The following is a 19,542-nucleotide window of genomic DNA, read 5'->3' on the forward strand; positions in this document are numbered from 1 at the left end:
TGCTACGCTATAAAAGGCATGTTTAATTAATACACATTTAAGAATTTTCCTAAGGCTTAGGATTGATAATTTTCTTATACTTACAGGTAATTTATTAAAAAGTATGACAGAAGTGTTTTGAAAACTCATATGTTTTGTGTAGCCTACAGTATTTCACATAAATTTCTGTGGACGAACGTGTGTTGTGGGAGTGTATGTCAGATCTTAAGGAATAATTTTCCAATTGAGATCTGGCATACAAGATGCAATTTAAAATATATATAGAAGGAACAGTTAGTGCTCTTAGTTGGATAAACATGTCCCTGCAATCTTCTCTGTAATCCAAGTTGCCAACGATTCTGATTGTTGTAGTGCAAAAATCCTATTTGAATGTGAGCAATTCCCCCATACAATGTTGCAGTACATTAACTGTGATTGTATTAATGCAAAATATGCGACCCTTAAGACACGAACAGAGACGTTGTCAGATAACCTTCGTAATGCAAAGGTATTGCGAGCTATTGTTGCAGCTAAATGATCTATATGTTTGTTGAAACTTATTTTGGGATCAATCCAAACTCCAAGGAACTTAGACTCAGCTGGATTTCTATCATAGTTGTGCGGTCTCAAGGACATAACCATTTCCGTTGTTTTAGTATGATTTAGACACAATTCGTTTTCGCACCAATTATCGGCTATCTGAAGTGCTGCGGTAGATGTGTTGATTAAGCGTTCCAAATCACCTGCATTCGTAAGAACAGTTGTATCGTCGGCGTATTGTAGACACTGTCCAATAGTAGAGAGCGTTGGTCCAAGATCGTTAATAAACAGAATAAATAAAAGAGGTCCCAAAATAGAACCTTGTGGAACACCTCTTTTTATTGCTAGCAGATTAGATACCGTTCCATTAGCCCTCCATTAAACTAAGTACATCACCTTTTTGAAATGGCCCAAATCTTAGGGAGGAATCTAAAAGTACTAGGGGATGTACCATTAATGATGGTCACAGGCCATATCTATGGAACCGTTAATTGCACAGCTTCGGGAAAAAAATTTTGGCAACAAAAGGGGCCGAGAGAAATTGCTGGAAATTATTCTCAAGTTTCTAGCTTCGCCACTAGAGGACGTACGTAATCTCGCCCCCGCAAGATAGATGACTCACCTCTCGTTCGGGGTTTCGAGGCAATACAGAAAGTCGAACACAATCACGGAATTAGGTGTCGTAACTCAATTTACTTACAGTTTTTGCCATCCTCGTGACTGCTTCATTCACGGAGAAAATGTTAGTTACAAACAACAAGTCAGTAGGTACACACACAAACAACTCGGTAATTTCCACATATTAAAACAAAATGATAAAATTTATATGAATGTTACTTCTGGTCAAGACCATGTAATCAAAACATAAATTAAGCAAGCATAATTACACCAAAAACGTAAACGATTACAAAAAAGGGATGACAGTATAAAATATGTGATTCTGAATTAAGGTTAAATCAGGTAAATATCAAAAACAACGATTGAAATACACAAAAAATATAAAATGCTGCATACAAAACACAAATACGAGATAAAGAAATGCAAAAATTACTACCTGCATTAAATAACGACAAACATTTACGGAGCGACGCGTTCACGACCGCCATTAAAGATAAGATGCCAAACTTAACCCACGTTCGTGCTCTCCAGATGGCGCAGACAGCTTTTTCCCTCCTAAAAATTGCGTGGTTGCCAACTCTCAAAAATGTGTACATCGCCGTAAGTTGTATATACAGGGTGGAACCTCTCAAACGTAACAGCATTTTATGTAACGTCGCCTGCTAAACATTGGCTTCTTTTTAAGTGTTAATCCTGAAGTTCTACGTGATATTTCAGTAGATATTTTGTATTTTTGTGTAGTACACACAACAATATATAATTGGAAAAGAGACTAAATTTATTATTTGGTTATTAAGGAAATAAAACCTTTTAGGATGAAAATATTTCTTTATTTAAAAAAAAAATAATCTGAAATCGACATCAGTTTCCACAAGTAAGCAAAGGCCTATGTCTAATTCTAATATATCCTAACAGCTAAAAATCTTACGAATTAATAGCCAGGTTGCGGACAGCATTTTCCGTTATGTTAGACGGCCATTTTTTCTTATAACATAAGAAATATAAATGTTTGTAGAAATAATTTACGGTATGAGGGCTTTTTGTACGATATATTTATAAATAGCGGAACCAATGAAAATGAAGTTCTTATAATGTGTCACTGCGCAGTACGTAATCACTCATAAAAATAACATTTTCCAATTTCCTGCTAACCTACAATTGTGCAGTGTTTATGTTGGCGGTAGTTCTTTTCTTTTTGTCTAAGAGCATAGTAGGAAGGAAGGCTTTATAAATAAGGATACTTTCAATGTCATCAACTTCTAAAAAAGGAGTTCATTTTCACCAACTTTGGACATTTTAACACAATGTAAAATAAAAGTGAGGTTAAGACTTCTTCAAACTTATAAGCAAAATTGACTCGCCCAGCACACACCGCAACTTAACTTTGCTATAAAAATGTTTTATACTTATAAACTTATATTATAAGGAAAAATGGCCGTCTAACATAACGGAAAATGCTGTCCGCAACCTGGCTAATATCTCGAAGCAAGAGATAAAAATGGAGCACTAATGCGGTATGGAAGCGTACGTTTGCTTTGAACCAACGTAAGCAGAAACAGCGACAAGCGGAGGTCTTTTAGTCAGTAGGGTAGTGTTTCTCTGTTCATGTATTGTTTATATAAATAAGCGTGATAAATAATAATTAAATGGTACTACGGGCCATAAGTATGTATGTTTCAAAGTTCTCTGCTGATTGGAGATAATGACTTGATGTTCTGTGAGATCTCATATTCATATTTACCACCTCGTTTCAGAGACTAATAAATTATAAAACAATCAAATATGTTTTAAACTTAGGTAACGTGTGCCCTATTTTGGTTGAGAATGAGACTGCAGTGTATCTCAGTTGTTTTTAAAGATAAAGACTTGCGGTTTTTGGGACCCCGTGCCACTATTTCGTGCAACTTTTAATACCGCAAACAGAATAAAAGCAGCTACGTTTGTTCCCGAGATACAGGGTGAAAACGAAAAGTTTGACTTTTTGAGATGTGTAATGTTCCTAGGGGTTCCTCAGGCGGTACTGGAAATATTGACTTACTATGTACTTACAGTTGGCAACTCTGGGGAACAAATTGCAGACAGCGCCATCTAATTTTAGTTGTCAAAATGTCGGACGTTCGCGCTCGTTCGCGTCACTTTCAGATCTAGGTAACATTCGGCTTGGACGAAATTGTACGAATGGACTCCTACGTTGTCATTTTTCTATGGTGGTCTTTTATGCGTTTGAACGTGAAACACAATCGGGAAGGGAATTAAATAAAAGACAGAATTTTTGTGCGTCCGAAAGGGAATGAGAAAATGAAATTTATTGCGCACGGGGCTTGGTTTCGTAGAGCAAATCTAAACCGAAAAGCCAGGAAAAAAGAACCAGCAATAAAAAAAACCTGGCATAACACAAATACAAGAAATAAATCAATTACAGGTAACAATGTACAAACAGAAATACGAAAATCAAACATCTCAAATCGTACAACAAAAATCAAGTAATCGAGGCAAATGTGGCTAGAACAAATGAATCAAAAACGATAGATACAAATGACATAATTACAAATTGTGAACAAAATAAATCGTTGGGGTATAAAACACTACATACCTGAAAAACACATCAAGGGTTCAATTTAAACATTCATTTAATACGTGAAAAGCGCACGTGCACCGGAGAATGCCAACACAGGTATTCAAGCGGGAGCAGACCAAATCCACATTCTAAACAGAAGAGAAATTAATCAGAGGGCCCCCCTTTCTCGCAATGCGAGACGCTAAGAACTGCAGCCTGCGCGAGATGAAAAACATATACAGCGACAGGGCAAACTGCATGTGGTTCTTCTCTTCCACGGAAATAAATTATTAATCCAAATATTCAGGCAATCCACTCCCGCGTAAACACATTCAAATAATCATGGAAAACATTGCGGCATAATCAGATGCACAAGGGAGCCAAGCTAAGCTGAAACATGACCCATCTAACGGTAAACTCAAACAATAGCGGCCCACGCCATGCCTGCAATCAGCAGAGGTTAAATCTAAAGCAAAGTTCAAAACGAAACCAAATAAAGCATGAAATTTAAACCTTGATTTTAAAATAGCTTAAATAAAACTTCGCTTGGAAAAAAATATATCAAACACTAAACAATGAAAAGCACACAAAACCGGTACTACACCATCAAAAACTGGACCACCAGTGCTCCCGCCGACGCCACTCTCTAGCTTCCTGTACTAAATTGACGTCTGCGCAGAACGGGATTTTAAAATTCCTTTAGTGTAAGATGTGTTGCCTATCTGTAGGGGTTCAACATCACAGATGTTATCATACCTTACTACATACCAATGTAAGATACAAAAAGCGAGAAAAAAAGGTAAAAACTGCATATTTGAGATATTTTCACGTAAATTCCAGTGGCTGTCGCCATTGGCTACGGCGATTACAGGCAAACTCTCGATAGATTATGTGAGTCTAAAATAGGGTAAGCTTTATCTGGGTGCCAGCGCACTGCGAAAAGGGGGCAACGAATGGGCGGACGAGTTGGCTTGCGAAGGCAGTGGTGGAGTTTTCGTCGGGCCGGAGCCTATCCTAGGAAGAGACCTTCCGTTGTCAACCTGGGTCTTCTTGGCTTCTAGAACTGAATAGAAGCCAAATTAGAAAGATCACTGGTGTCCACAAGGGACACTGGATGGTTATAACTATGCATGCATGGATTTGGGCTTGTAGAAGAGTCCACGTGGCGAGGCAGATGTCACTGTCACTGTGACGCATTGATCAGATACTAACATCAGCTACTTGGCGACAGTTATCTGGAACCGGGGAGGGCGAAGCAACTTAGGCCAAACAGGCCCTATGGTTTATAATGGGCTCTGAACCCGGTGGTTCAAGAAAGGGGGTAGGCACTATTGGGCCTTTGGTGCGTCTAAGTGCTGCCTGACCGGGCTCCCCCGTAACGTAAGTTACCTATATCAGGCATCAAAATGTCAGGTAGTGCTTTTCATAGCATTTGAGGAGCCACTATTTATTTATACAATTCCGATATAGTTCCTCCGGACTCTCTCCTCCCTAGGACTACCTAATTCTCAAATCCCCATAGATACCCCAAAAGGTCTAACCGTACCCTCGAGGCTTGGAGAACATCGCCGTTTTCCCCGTTCTTGAAATTTACCCTAATTATGGGTTTTCCATGCCCTTAGCCCACAGCATCTTTTTTTCCAAATCGAGTAGTACCGTTTCAATTTACTAAACTCGGGAACGTCCATAATGCATAATATTCAAAAGTGCGAGTGATTTCTATGCATAATTTTGCAATAATTAATGTAATTTAATAGGTTCTAGTTTTCGACGCGGAGTATAAACATGTTCGAACGCTAAAATGCACCAATCCCCCACTCGCGCGACTGCTGTCTATCGCGATAAGGGCACAGTTTGTATCGAGAACAGTAACCGTCATCAGTTTGCTATGAAACGTGCGGGTTCTTCTTTTTCGATAATTTTCGCGAGACTTGCGCTAAACTACCCTAAAATTGATTACACTGGAAGATTAATCGATAAATTGATCGTTTGTTATGTGGTAGAAACCCAAGACTTGGAAATTGAGCATTTCGGTAAGTGATTTACCTAATCATTACCTGAGCGTACGTTTTTATGATTCAAAGCTTTTGTACATTTTTTCTGGCAAAGAATTAATTGTGCATCTTCGTATTGAGTTAGGTACTGATAAACAATTAAGAATTAGATAGGATTACGAACACAACATAAACGTTAGGTAAGTACCAAATTGGTAACTCGCAATTGTATTTGTTCCGTGTTCATCAATGAACACAATTTTAGGTAATTAATAACAAAAGAAAGCTATTTGGACAATATTGTTACCTATCCTGTATCTCACAATGGCGATTGTTGTATCTACCTATCACAAATTGATTTGCAATTGTTTTCTGTGCAAACGTGATTAAATCCGTCGCATCTCATTTTTTAATTAACAAAAGATAGCCGTTTTTGACAATATTGACCAGCTGTACTCGGTTTAATCAACATGAAATAAGTCTAAAAAATCTCTGGAAAGCACGAAGTCTTGACCTCTTGAAATTAGTACCATTATTTCCAATCAGAGACTTTCCAAGGCTTTGTAGATCTTTTCCTGAGCGTGCCGTACCTTTCCAGACATTTGTACCATCTTAGGCCCTTGCGAAAACTGGATATAGGCTCTTTTAATGTTCTAAAATGCACGACGGATTGGAATTCAGTAACTCAGTGACGTTGAAAGCTCTGGAAAGCAGTATAGGGTACCTACTTAAAATCTTTCCATCGTTCTAAAGCCTTCCAGAGTTTTCCACGCCTTGTGGAGCTTTTTAAAAGACCTTATAACGTTCTGGTAAAGGTCCGACAGGCTAGAACGTTCTTTAAATGTGCCACAATTCCTTGAAAGTTATATAGAATGCTTTGAAAATCCTATAATTGTTTTCGAATGTCTTCCTTTGCAAAACATTTCAACCTCAAAGATGCTGGAAAGACCTCGGCATGATAGAAGACTCGGAAAGGCCTCGGGAAAGGCCTTCTAAAGCTGTCGACGACCCCAAAACCGAAAGTGCCAAGCATCTTTTGTGTTGAAAGAAATCACTCCGTCAATTTTCAAAATTTCAATCAAAGGTAACTTGGTTTTTTAAGTGGAATTACCAAGTTTTTTTTACCCTTCGCGTGTCCAATCAAGTTTCCTTTCTATTTCGTCGCATTCTTCAAATTTAAAATCGTCCGTACTATCACAGTCTTTTTGACATTTTAGTTTTTTGTTGTCAAGTGACCCCAAATACTGGTGCTCTTTCAAGTGGTCCTTCTAATTTCCTTCAAACTGTGTGGTGAATTTGAACTGTTCACATCAGGCATCTTAAAGGCTGTGGAGGACATTACGGTCCATTCTCCTGTGTGAAAATTTTTGAGGTTTCGCTTTTAACTTCTGCCACAATCTATTGAAGAGAAGCGTTTACTTCCTGTCAGCCCTAATGTTTACCTGGCGCTCACTGTGTATTTCCCATCGGATTTTTCAAGATTCCCAATGCCATTGGAGTGGTGTCTTTATAGGCGTGATGCTGTTGATATCGAATGGATAAGTTCCCAGAATTCGCGCCAAGTCCTTTTTTTGGACATGATTCTTCGCGCCTCTGTCGTTTGAATTATTGAATGACTGGTTCTGACTTTAGCCCCATGCTTTTCTAGTTACTCACTCCACCAGGAAACGTTTTCCCACGTTATCCCGTTAGTTTTTGTGTGTGCATCACTTGAGGATACTTCCAGTTCCTCTTTTGGGTGATCTCAACAACTTCAGGCCAAATATACTCCTCATAGGAGCACCAGTCTGTCAGTTGTGGGAACTTTATTGTAATTGACTGTATGCATGGTGCCTTTATCTCGAACCGTACATGTAATATTTAACACCCCCTGCCTAGTTTTGTTGGCAAAAGTGACTTTTTACTACAGCATGTTACTCCTTTATAGGTACAATCCTAAGCTGCTTCGCTTTTTAAAAAATGCGTTTTATCTGCATAAGAGTGTACAAGCAGACGAGTTCTTGCAAGCGAATTTTCCGCTCTGAATCTTCTAATCCAACCACTTCGGGATTGAATTTTCTTCAAGAGACTTTTCTCAAGGTACCAATTTACTTGAAAAGCATTTTCTCATGAGTCATGAGCATAGCTTCTTTAAACGAGCTCTATAAGGTAATTATTCTTCGATGTCACTTTCCTGATTATGACTATTTCGGGTGAATCCTCCGTACGAGAAGAGGATGGGGACTACGGGGTGTCCTGCGACCACTTCTGGACGTTCGGGATTAAAGCCATTCACTCAGTACCAAAGTCCTCATTTGACGTTTGGCGACCGAAGAGAAATGCTTTTTTATGTAAACAAAACAAATCCAAGTGCGCTTCAATTTAAAGAATCGAAACGAATGAAGTATTATCGGTGCCTTAATTTTGAGTTCGGAGAAGGGGGGTGGAAAATTAGTACTCTAAAAAGAGAACACTTCGTCAGGCGGAAGAGGGGGAGAGCGAGTTTTCCAGGAAAGGCAGCTTTTCCTTTAACGCGTATACCCGACTCCCGCCATTCCCTATTCACTTTTCAAAAGGAAATATTCGAATTAATTCAAAATGTTCAAATTCGTGTACATAAACAACGTCTAGAGCTGATAAGGAACGAGGCAGGTGCATGTTATTGCTCGGCAGCCAATCAGAGCGCAGCCTTACCCGAACTTGCAGCAAAACGACTCAGTCGCTAACTGCTTTCCGCGCGAAACGGATCGTGGCTTATGCTTGATTTTTGTGAGTGACTTTCATTTTTCTCGCTGAAGGCGTAAGGGCACGGGATTAGTTTATAATTTACGTGTTCAACAAATACGAATTGCCATTATCGAGTTCAAATCGCGTTCCGTTTACCAACGGCGTCGGTTAGGTACAGTACCGCTCAAAATAAACGCGTTGTGTTCCAAGAATCGCATCCATCTTCAGGGACGGCTTTGAAAGGTTAGTCTACTTTCTTTCATTTGATAATTAATGCACGCCCGTAATTAATTAGTGTTCAAATTATCCCTTGAATGCTTGCCTCCCTTAGATGTACCTACCCAATTAAACAGTTTTTGGTACATTCACCGAGAACTGTGTCGCTTGAATCAATCACGTACTAATTGCTCGAAAATTAAGCGTAATTAACAACCCTTAATCCGCAAAAAAAAGCGATTTCTTATGCTATAGTGATAAGGGTTGATGACGTCACGGCATGGTTTGTTTACGGTTTTTGTAAGTAACAAAATGCGCTCTTGAAACGTACGTGAATTTTCACGTAGACCAGTGTACCTACACCGCGGCAGTTGCGAATTTTTTAATCCCCAGGAAGTTGTGAAGTGAAATTAAGCGGATTTTTCGGGAGCCTGCGCCCTACGCACGTGACTAGGAGATGAGTTTTCCAATTGTGCATTTCTCTCCTACCTATACGCATTAATTTTATTTCCGCGACGTTTTTCCCAAAACCGATATAGGCTAATGAGAATTTGCGAATGGCACATAAAATGGCTTCCTTTATCTTTCGCTTTCAATCAATCTTTACATGAAATTGCGTGCGGATCGATGATAATGATTTTTAATTTTAATTCTGCCTGTGGCGTTCGTTTCCGTGTAAATGAATGAAAATACAAAATGCCAGGATTAATCGCAATTACAAAGAAGTTAGGACGGAGAAGGGAGGGACGCGCTTTTACCGAAACGTCAAAATTATGCCGAATGTTTGTGCGCCAATTTCCCTTCGCTTTTAATTGCTTTGCAAAAAGCGCAGTGTGTACACAAAATAGAGAGAGAGAGAGAACTGAAAAGTACCGGTTCTTTGGCACTAATAATAACGGTTCCGGTTTCAAGTAAGGGGTATATAATTGCAATTGGTCCCGGTTCCGATACCGGGTCTTTTCGGCTCCATACTCCCAATATCAGAAATTGTTAAAATTTGCTTGTTAATTCCCAGTTGAAACGGTGTTACAAGTTTTTATACGAACTCCAGAAATTACATAACATAGCTAGACGAGGTAGAAGTTTGAGCCCCCCCTCGGACCGGGCCTTTTCACACGGAACCACTCTGTGGCGCTACTCAGAAGCACGCGCTGTATTTTGTTTGCAACTTACGCACCACGTGCAAGCCACCAACCAACAGATCAGTAGTCGAAGTCACGCATTTTAGCGGGAGTCGACCTCTGCCTGCCACCGTAGCGCGTCTAAATCGGTGGTCGCGCTCGTTTGCATAGCCCCATGTGAAACACGGTTTCTTCAAAAAGCACCACTCAGTAGCGGTTCCAAGAAGCGCCACAAAGTGGTCCGTGTGAAAGAGTTATTTTTACAAAATGATAGAAAGGAGCTACTCGAACCTAAATCTGTTTTGTTTACGTACCAACTTTTTATCCGAATACCCGTAGTTTATGATAACTTCGTGTGATCCCCTTATTGTGTTGTTCGATTGGATTGCGTTTCGCATTCGTACTGTAATCATAAAGGTCACAAAAAAATTCCTCCAAGCGGTGACATCAGTGCATGTGATTGGACAATTTTTTCCTCTGCTTTGTTGCGATACCACAAATTTTGCAGTGGAACTTCTCCGTGGTGTGACCCTATCACATGCAGATTAAAGTTATTCTTCCAGGTCATGGATAAGCTGCACATTGTACAATTAAATTTATCGAAACCGTAACATCCCTGATTGTGGTGTATTACTTAGGTTGCTTTTCGATTTTGTCTTGAAGTCGCACATCTGGCACTAGAATTTCGAGGTGCAGTGACAACCCTTTAGTGTCTAATTAAGTTTTCTTTCCACTTCGTCATGAATTCACACTCCCCACATTTAAAATCGTCCGTACTATCACAGTCTTTTTCAAGTTTGAGTTTTTTTTTATCGTTGAGAGACCCCAAACACTGGTCCTTCCAATTTTGCTGGAACTGTGTCGTGAATTTACACTGTTCACAATTAAACCATGGATGTTTCAAAGTATGGAAATTGAGTGAGATTTCAGTTTACTTGTAGGATTCTAGGTTTATTTCCATGGTGTGGTAATCTTCTTCTTTGTTTATCTGCAGATCCTGGTGGATAAGACAGGAGTTAAGTTCATCTTCCTGCTTTACTGCGAACTGTTCAATTTTTACATCAACTTCATCAGGAGGCACTTCTTCTTGTATAGGCGGTTTAAACATGCCCAAAGAAAATTACAAACAAAAATACATCTGAGGAATAAAAACAAATAAAATACATAACACTTGAACTACGAAAGATCAATAAAACTACCGTTTGCGAAGTAGATTCTGAACTACTCCCCTACATTTGAACTACACTAATTTTTTTAAAAATTCAAGTTTAATTTAAATTTGAAACTGATAATCTACAAGTTTAAAAATTAATGTAGAAGATCTATGTCCTCAATTTTGAGGCACTTAGCCTTGAAGTTTAAAATTCAAATATCTGTTCAAATTTCGCTAAAATTTACTACCGTAAGACGGAGCTACTTTGGACAGCTCGGGTAAATTCGGACAACGGGACCGTTTAACATGTAAAAATTATGGGGGGGCAGTGAAATTATTCATGGGGTCACCTGATGAGAAGAGAGTGTTTGAAACAGTTGCCCCACAGAATAAGACCTTCACAGAACAGAAACATAAATGGCGCTAAATTGTCACTGATTACAGCGTTTCCCGTGGTTGTACGGAGAACTATTTATCGCAGACTCAAATATTTTTTTGCAAAACCTGTAATTTTGCTCGTTACAGGAAATATTTTTATCGTCGATTTTATACGTATACACGGTTTTACACATGTCAATTTTGACTTTTGAAAGATTTAAAGTATGAACAAGTTATGTGACCGTAAAAAGTGTGATGTGGCGGATTGTAACAATAAAATATCAAAAAGGCATCGTTTCCCACATTTTGAAACATATTTTTTTGTGCTTGAAACGCGAAGAGGGTTGAAATGTGCTGTTATTTCTTTCCTATTTATGCAAGGTAAGTAACAGGTACAAATTGACGCAGAATTATTACCAACTGTACCTATAGGCGCAAAAGGGTGTAGACTTGAGTTTTATATTTATATAGACGTAGATACTTATATTGCAATTCGTTTTAGATAATTCAACAACTTCCACCCTCGCTTCTCAAGTGACAAGTAAGCACCAGGATCAAGTTAACATTTGTTGTCAAAAACTTGTGTGACAATTTGCTGAAACGGTTTTATTGCCTCTTGGAACAAAAAATTTAGTTCTAAAGATATTTTTTATCAAAAATATGTAGTCCAAACAGCAATTAAAACCAAATATTTCGTACGACAAATCGTTACGTAAGGATCTTTTTGCAAAGTGTTAACATCTACAAAGCGTAAGTTGCACTTACTTCTGAGTTTTATATGTAATTTGAAAACATGTAATTTAAGATGTCTGTGTTAAATAATGTAATGTGATTGTATCTAAATACACTTGCAATTTAACAACTGTGTATTTTTTATCGATATTTATGATTTAGATCGAATTGGGGAAATTACTTCATGGCTTTAGAAGCTGGTCACCAGATGGCGCTACTCTGATTTTGAAGCTTTAGTTCACAGTACACCCACCAGGGTCCGCCAAAATACCATACAAATTTGTAACATTGCTGTTTCTATTCTGAGAAGGCCGTATTCTGTGAGTTGCCCTTGAACGTTCGATGAGTACGGATGTTTTTTTCGCACCCAACGATTTTTTACGTCGGTTTCCGTAAGTACGCAATTTTTTGACTTTTTTAAAAGTAGAAAAAGTAACTTGCGTACACCGAAACCTATTAATGATAGAGTCGTAGTTTTTCCACTTTTTGGAAAGCTTGTATGTTAGGAATGTTTCGTGTAATTTGCATAGAACAACAAACTTAGAATGGAAACTCTAATGTAATGTAAAAATGACGCGCCATCTCGTGTATGTTCTCAGCAGCTTTTGCGTGAATGGCGCCAAATTTAAATATTAAAATGTAAGCTACGTCCACATTATCCTGCATTTCTCCGGATCTGTAACAATAACATTGGATTTGAGTAGCTGAAACCTAAAAGGTAAATGAATCCAGCCAGTGAAGTCCAATTTTGTTTGATAGGGATCCAGATAAATTCAGTTTAATGCCGATGCACCTCAGCAGTCAGGGGCTTCAAAGAGTACAGACCACTTGTTTTATAAGTAACAACTCCAATTCATCCAACCAAGGAGTTATATTTAATTTAATATGGATATACAAGATACAAGATCAACTTCATGGAACTCTGCTTTATGATGCTCTCAAGATTGTTCTAAAAACAAAATATGTAGCAATTTATTACAATTCAATTAGTGTTACCTGCTAAAGATAATAATGTGCGAACTGCCACACGCTTTAAACCTCTTCGTGTTCCAGGTTCTAAAGCGCAACCAGAAAAATGACGTTCACAAACCAAAAACTTTTGTGTAAATTTCTTCCACATTATATTCTAAACCAGTTCTATAAAAACATCGGGCTCCATTTTTGGGAAACGTCTTCACAATTTGTCACACAACATTTACGTTTTCGATTCGTATATGCATAATTCATTGTAAATAATGAATAGTAATTATACCTAAAGCACAATAAGCCGTCAATCAAAATTCAACTGTCATAATGGCGACACGTACTAAAGTCACTAGATTTAGTAACTTTAACACGCACGCTAACTATGCGCCATCTATTGAATGTTCTCCAAACTAATTCCATTTGTACTCAGTTGTTCCCGTTTACGTTTCCCTTCTAAGTTTTTTGTTCTGGGGTAATTTGTAGATTTTGTTTAGTCCATTGTTTTTGTTCAGATCGTCCTAACCAAAAAAAATCACCTTTTGAAGGGTAACTTCGGACAATGCTGCGAAGTTACAAAAGGCAACTGGGGAGCCGCCCCTATCAGAATTATTCGGTAGAAGTGTTAAGAGCAGCAGTAGCAGATGTTAAATCTAACAAAAAGAGCATAAGAGAGGCGTCGGAATTTTATGGGATTCCAAAATCGACAATTGGTGACAAAGTTAAAGGGAAATGCTGTGGAGATCAGAGATTTCAGTGCACCAGAAGCGATATTAAACCAAGTGGGAGAAGAAGTAGACTTAGAAGACTCTGATGATGAACCATTAAGTGTTATGAGGGACCAAATATTAGAAAAGAAAAGGCTTGACTTACTTGAGGCCGGCCCCTCTCATCATGACGATTTTCCGACAGAGCACTTTGAAGAAGAAAATTTAACCGACAGCAACTTGAAAGATAAACCTGAAGTTCAGAACGTTAAACCTGGAATGTTTGTCATAGTAAAGGTTCCGATAGAACATTCTTCAGATATGAAATATTATGCAGCCAAAGTTATAGAAAAGGTGGGTGAAGATACTGAAAGTCCCCTTCTTCAAGTAAGAATTTTAAGAAAAAAAAAGACTGAGAAAGATACCTACTTTCACTTTCGGGATGCTCCTGACCAGACCTATATTGAGGGTCGTGATATTTTTGAGATCCTCAATCCAGTGCCTTTAAGAAGGGAACGATATAAATTCTCTAACGCGCCAAAGATTGTTCTACAGTAAGACAACGTTATTATTGAACCACAAACGAGTGATGACTTGTGATATATCAAGAGTTTTTTATTTTTGTTTATTGTAAGAAAATGTTTTTTAGTTTCATACTTGTTATATAAATTTATAGAAATAAGTTTTTGACTGGTATTTTGATAGTAATGTTTTTTTTTTTTAATAAAACGTTAAATAATTTGAAGAGTTTTTGTATTTTTTGAGTTTCTATGTGAAAACAACTTTTTTTTTAAAAACTTATATTTGTGTCCGAAGTTACTTTTTAACTCGTAGAACTTCAATTTTATGCATTTTTAAATACATGTCCGAAATTACCCCACATATGTAGGTAAATTCGGACACTTTTCAAAATTAAAAAAAAATATATATACCAAAGAAAAAAAAACTATTTTTTTCAGCAAGTCATAGCGGAACGGTGTAGTAACCTACCAAAAAAAACCTGGTTCTATTCAAAATAAAATAAGGTCAAAAAAAAAAGAAAAAACCTCAAAAACTGTCCAAAGTACTTACTTCTTACGGTATCAAGTTTTTGAAATTAACGGTCGCCCTTTTGTGTTTCAGTTACACTTATCTGTCAGATAATTCCTATGTAAATGCATTTCTTTTTATGCATATTGAAGTCAGATAATTAAATTGGTAAGATGAAAGGACAACCCTTAATTTTAAATTTTCTCGTTGCGCTTTTGAAAATCTTCCATTTTGAGGCTCTAAACGTGTTTCAAAATACCATCTAGACGTTAAATCTGATCAAGATTTCAAGGGCAAACTTCTTTTTAGATTTTTGAAAATTTAGACCTAACTTTAAGGGGAAAATGTTTAGGATGTGCAAAGTCGTTTATTTTCAAAGAATCTGTAAACTGAAATTGTTCTAGAAATAAAATACTAATCCAACGTGATTTTATTTGAAAAATTTTACTTTTCAGTAACTGGTAATGGTGATCGGGCGCGTCGGGGAGAAACTACTTTCCTCTACCTGTAATCACTGTCGGCGTCGTTCGTCAACCGCCCGAACAGAAACCAAAAATGATGCATCGTTTCGTGCCTTTTTAATGGTTTTTCTTCCCGGACGAGGCGGACTCAATCAAAAGGTAAGATTTCACTTTTTATTTAGGGCATGCAATCAACGAAAAAAACAAGGTACCTACATTGAAAACTTTTTGTTTGCAAATGAATCGCTGAACTTTTTTCGTATCTGTATAAGTAGGTTTCTTCCAGTTTTCAGACATTTTTGGGCTTACCTACCTTAAACCTTAAAATGAAAAAAGTCCCTTTCGATTTTTCAAAATTCGGCATCGTTAAGTGGAAAATTTTCAATTTTGAGGACGTAAACCTGAGTTTTTAAATGATGTCAACGCGCATTTTCCAAGTCATCTGTAAAAAATATTTAGAAGAACGTGGAACTCTTCTCAAAAATAAAAATTTTGGAGAGACGTCACGCTCAAAATTTAATTCTAAAGAAACTTGATGGTTCTAAATACAAAATCGTAGTCAAATGTGTTTTTATTTGAAAATTGTTGTTTTTCAGTCGCTGGTAATGGAGATAAGGACGTCGCGAGTCGGGGAGAAACTACTTTCCCCTACCTGTAATCGCCGCCGCAATTCCTCAGTAACCGCCCGTACGCGATTGAAACCGAATTAATTATGTGTCGTTTCGTGTCTTGTGTTTAATCGTTTTTCTTCCGAGACGAGGCTGATTTAATAAAAAGGTAAGTTTTCATTTTTTATTTAGGGCACAATATGCAATAAACGAAAAGAACAAAGTCCCCTGAAAGTGTTTTCGGTCGAAAATAGTCGACATTTTCCAAAATCAACGCGACTGCAAGTTCCCTTCGATTGGTTTAAGAGTTTTTTTTTTGCAAAAGAATCAGCAGAAACTGTATTTTGCATGCAATCGCGTAACCTAGAGGTCCAAAAACGTAATTGTCCATTCGTAAAGTACCGGGGTTCTATACTTTCTTCCTTTCGTTCAAAAACTTTGAATTTATTTTGAAATGTGTGTTTGAAGATAAGGCATTAGTCATAAAATCAGGCGATGAAAACAATTCCTTTAGTATGACCATATGTTACTGCAACTAAATAATTTCATTAAATTAAAGAACTTATTTCTTTGACGGTTTTGATCATTTTTATATCGTTTTACAACTTTAAATTTCCCTTACCTAAACGAAGCCGCTCGCTTTTTTTTTTTTAATTTTCTTTTGCATAATACGTAAGGCGCAAAGGCTGGAGGAGTTTTGGCACAAATGGTCAACATTGTTTTTGCTCGTAGAGCAAATATACAAAAACTTATACCGACCAAACTCTAATACACCTTCACAGCTATTGGCCATAATTTTTTTACATTACCCAGGGTTGGAACCCATATGAAATGTAGGTTTCGGTTCCGCACTACTTAAGTAGAATTTTTCGGTGGGGTTCCAGTTTTTAACAAATATAAATTATTATAAGAAAAGAATACTGCACAAAATTCAAGTGCTTACATTATTTTTATTATATTGCACAAACATTTTTTTTAGGTTTTAATGAAACTGCTTCGACTTGCGCGTTTGTTTCACGTCTGTCAACTGCCTTTCTCTTTCTATTTTCCTTTTATTTAGCAGTAATTTCAACTATTGCTTTCTTCTCACACTCTTCAACCCTGTTTTTGATTTTCGGTATTATCCTGAAATATTTTGTTTAATATCAAGGTTATGTTGATAGAAATTAGTGTGGCACCTGCGAAGAAAGGTGAAAATTTTGATTTTTCACCTTCGACATTCATTGCAAATTTGATAATTCACAAGGCAAGATTTTATTCTTGGCGGTTAGCATAAACTATACATGTTTTTTTCGTTTATTTTATTGTAACGAATTTTCTAGAGCGATATCAAGGCACCAAGTGATAAATAGTGAAATTCGCGCTCGTGCTCTAAATTTACATGTTATAAATTTGAGTACAACTAAATCATAAATAATATTTAAGGAGCGATATAATTAATAAATAATTTAATTGTACATAAATAAATCACGGAATTAAATTTTCGTTACAGTAATCATCCCCAAGTACGTTCATGAAATAACTCTGAAATTCTCTTCCTTGATGTTTTAGACCAGGCATGTCAAACTCATTTATCATCAAGGGCCATTTTAAAGTTTCGACTTATAGCTGCTGGCCACATCATAAAAAAGTCCACATAATCAAATTTTGATTTTTTATTATTAACAAAATAATACAAAAAAAAAACGAAAAAATGCAAATAATCATAAAATCATTAGTACGCGCTCAAGAAAATGTACCGTGTGTCCTATGTTGGTTGAGACTGCAATGTATTCCAGCTGTTTTTAAAGATAAGAGACAAACAATACCACAAACAGAATCAATCCAACTACGTTTGTTTCTGAGGTCTGAGATATAGGGTGAATATGAAAAATTGAACTTTTCGTGGAATCGGACTACCCATTTAAGATAGAAAAAAGGTAAAAACTGCCTGTTTTAGGTGTTTTTACGTAGAATCCAGTGACTTAGTAAAAAAAATTTGGACAACCGTTTCTGAGATTTGACGCAAATTTGATATTTTTTAAATGCAGCACCTTGTATGTTAACGTCAATTTTGTTGCATTCTTTTTCATGATTGCATTAATGTACTTATCATCCTATATTTATTTACCATTTTTCAAAATGACGTGTTCCGTCGGTCATTTTTGTCGATTGGCATCGACTGCTTTAGTTACAATGGAGACAATAAACAAAACAAAATCTCCATGAATCCATGGCCTACTATTTAAAGAAGTAAAAAAGGTTTTTATTGTTTATTGTTTCATCGCTAAAATTAAAAAAATATAGGTTGTGATAGGTACATCAATGTAATCAGGAGAAGGAATGAAGAAATTGACGTGTTAAGATATACAGAGTGTTGCATTTACTAAATACCAAATTTGGGTCAAACCTCGGAAATTTTTCGTTTTCACCCTGTACCTCAGAAACAAACGCAGCTAGATTGGTTCTGTTTGTGGTATTATGTATTATACGTTTCATAAAACCCCAAGTCTATCTTTAAAAACAGCTCAGATACACTGCAGTCTCAACCAAAATAGGACACACGGTACCTACAATTAAATTTTATAATTTACAAAAATCGTGATGGGCCGCGGTTTCAGAACGGGGGGCCGCGAGTTTGATATGCCTGTTTTAGACTATCAATCGGGTATTTAAAAAAATCCTATTGTCTTTAACGACTACTTCATTTTTCATGGTATAAATTATCTCCTTCTCGTTACAATCCAGCTTACGAGCCTACCCCTCGTGGCAAAATGTTGAAATAACATTCTCTCTGAATAACAGGGAGAATGTTGATTGATGCAGGGTTGCTACACTAATTTCTTACCAACTTAAGCTGAATACCAAACAATGTTACATGGTAAAGTACACACCGACTTTTTTGTCATTTGTAAAATTAGGATAACGTTTAACCCTACCACAATGATGATAAATCTAAGAAAAGTTTTTCACACCAACACTCCGGTTCTGGTACTTTTCAGCTTCGGTTCCAAACCTTATTGTGAATTCATGTACACCCAGTACTTTCGCTGTAGTATTAAATAAAGATAATGAGAGGCCCCCCCCCCCCCGTAGTATGTTTTGCCGCCAAATCGTTTATGACACTTATATTTGGTGTACTGACTGGGGGTATGCTATAGCCCCCCCCCCCTCGGGAAATCGAGAGATTGGATGCGAAGTTCTAAAGAATTATGATTTAAGCATAATGAAAACGCTTAGTTAACAATTTAATATTTTACTTTTCAGTGATTGGTGCGAAAGTGTGGACGTGCAGTGTTTCCTCTCTCCTGCGGTTAATGGTGCTTCTTGGCCGGGTCAGAATCAATAAGGCTAAGGGTAAATTTCTTTTTTTTTCAATTGCGGCATATAACGGGCGATCAAAAATAAGTTGCTGTCGAGTCGCCTTTGGAAGTTTTAAGTTAAATACGATTTCCCATGTAAACAATATTTCAAAGGCGACTCGACAGCGACTCATTTTTGATCGCATAGTATATCTACTATCACGAAAAATAAATAATATAAATTAATATAATCCGGTTTTTAGCTTTTAACGTAAATTAATCTCTTGTTTCAGATTCCAGAAAGGCAGCCTTATAAAGGTAGGATTTTTCTTATACATTGCATGTTGCCTTATATCTATGTATTCAGTGGGGGAGTGAATAGTGCATTAGTGACTAAAAGGAAGATCATCGACAACTTTTAGCCGACCTACTTATGATAGTACTGATGAGTTATGACCATCTTCTCATCCTAATTTTGGTGACGTAGGGTTCTCCTTAA

The sequence above is a fragment of the Photinus pyralis genome, unplaced genomic scaffold, assembly GCF_008802855.1.
Source record: "Photinus pyralis isolate 1611_PpyrPB1 unplaced genomic scaffold, Ppyr1.3 Ppyr1.4_LG9, whole genome shotgun sequence".
NCBI classification, from domain to species: domain Eukaryota; kingdom Metazoa; phylum Arthropoda; class Insecta; order Coleoptera; family Lampyridae; genus Photinus; species Photinus pyralis.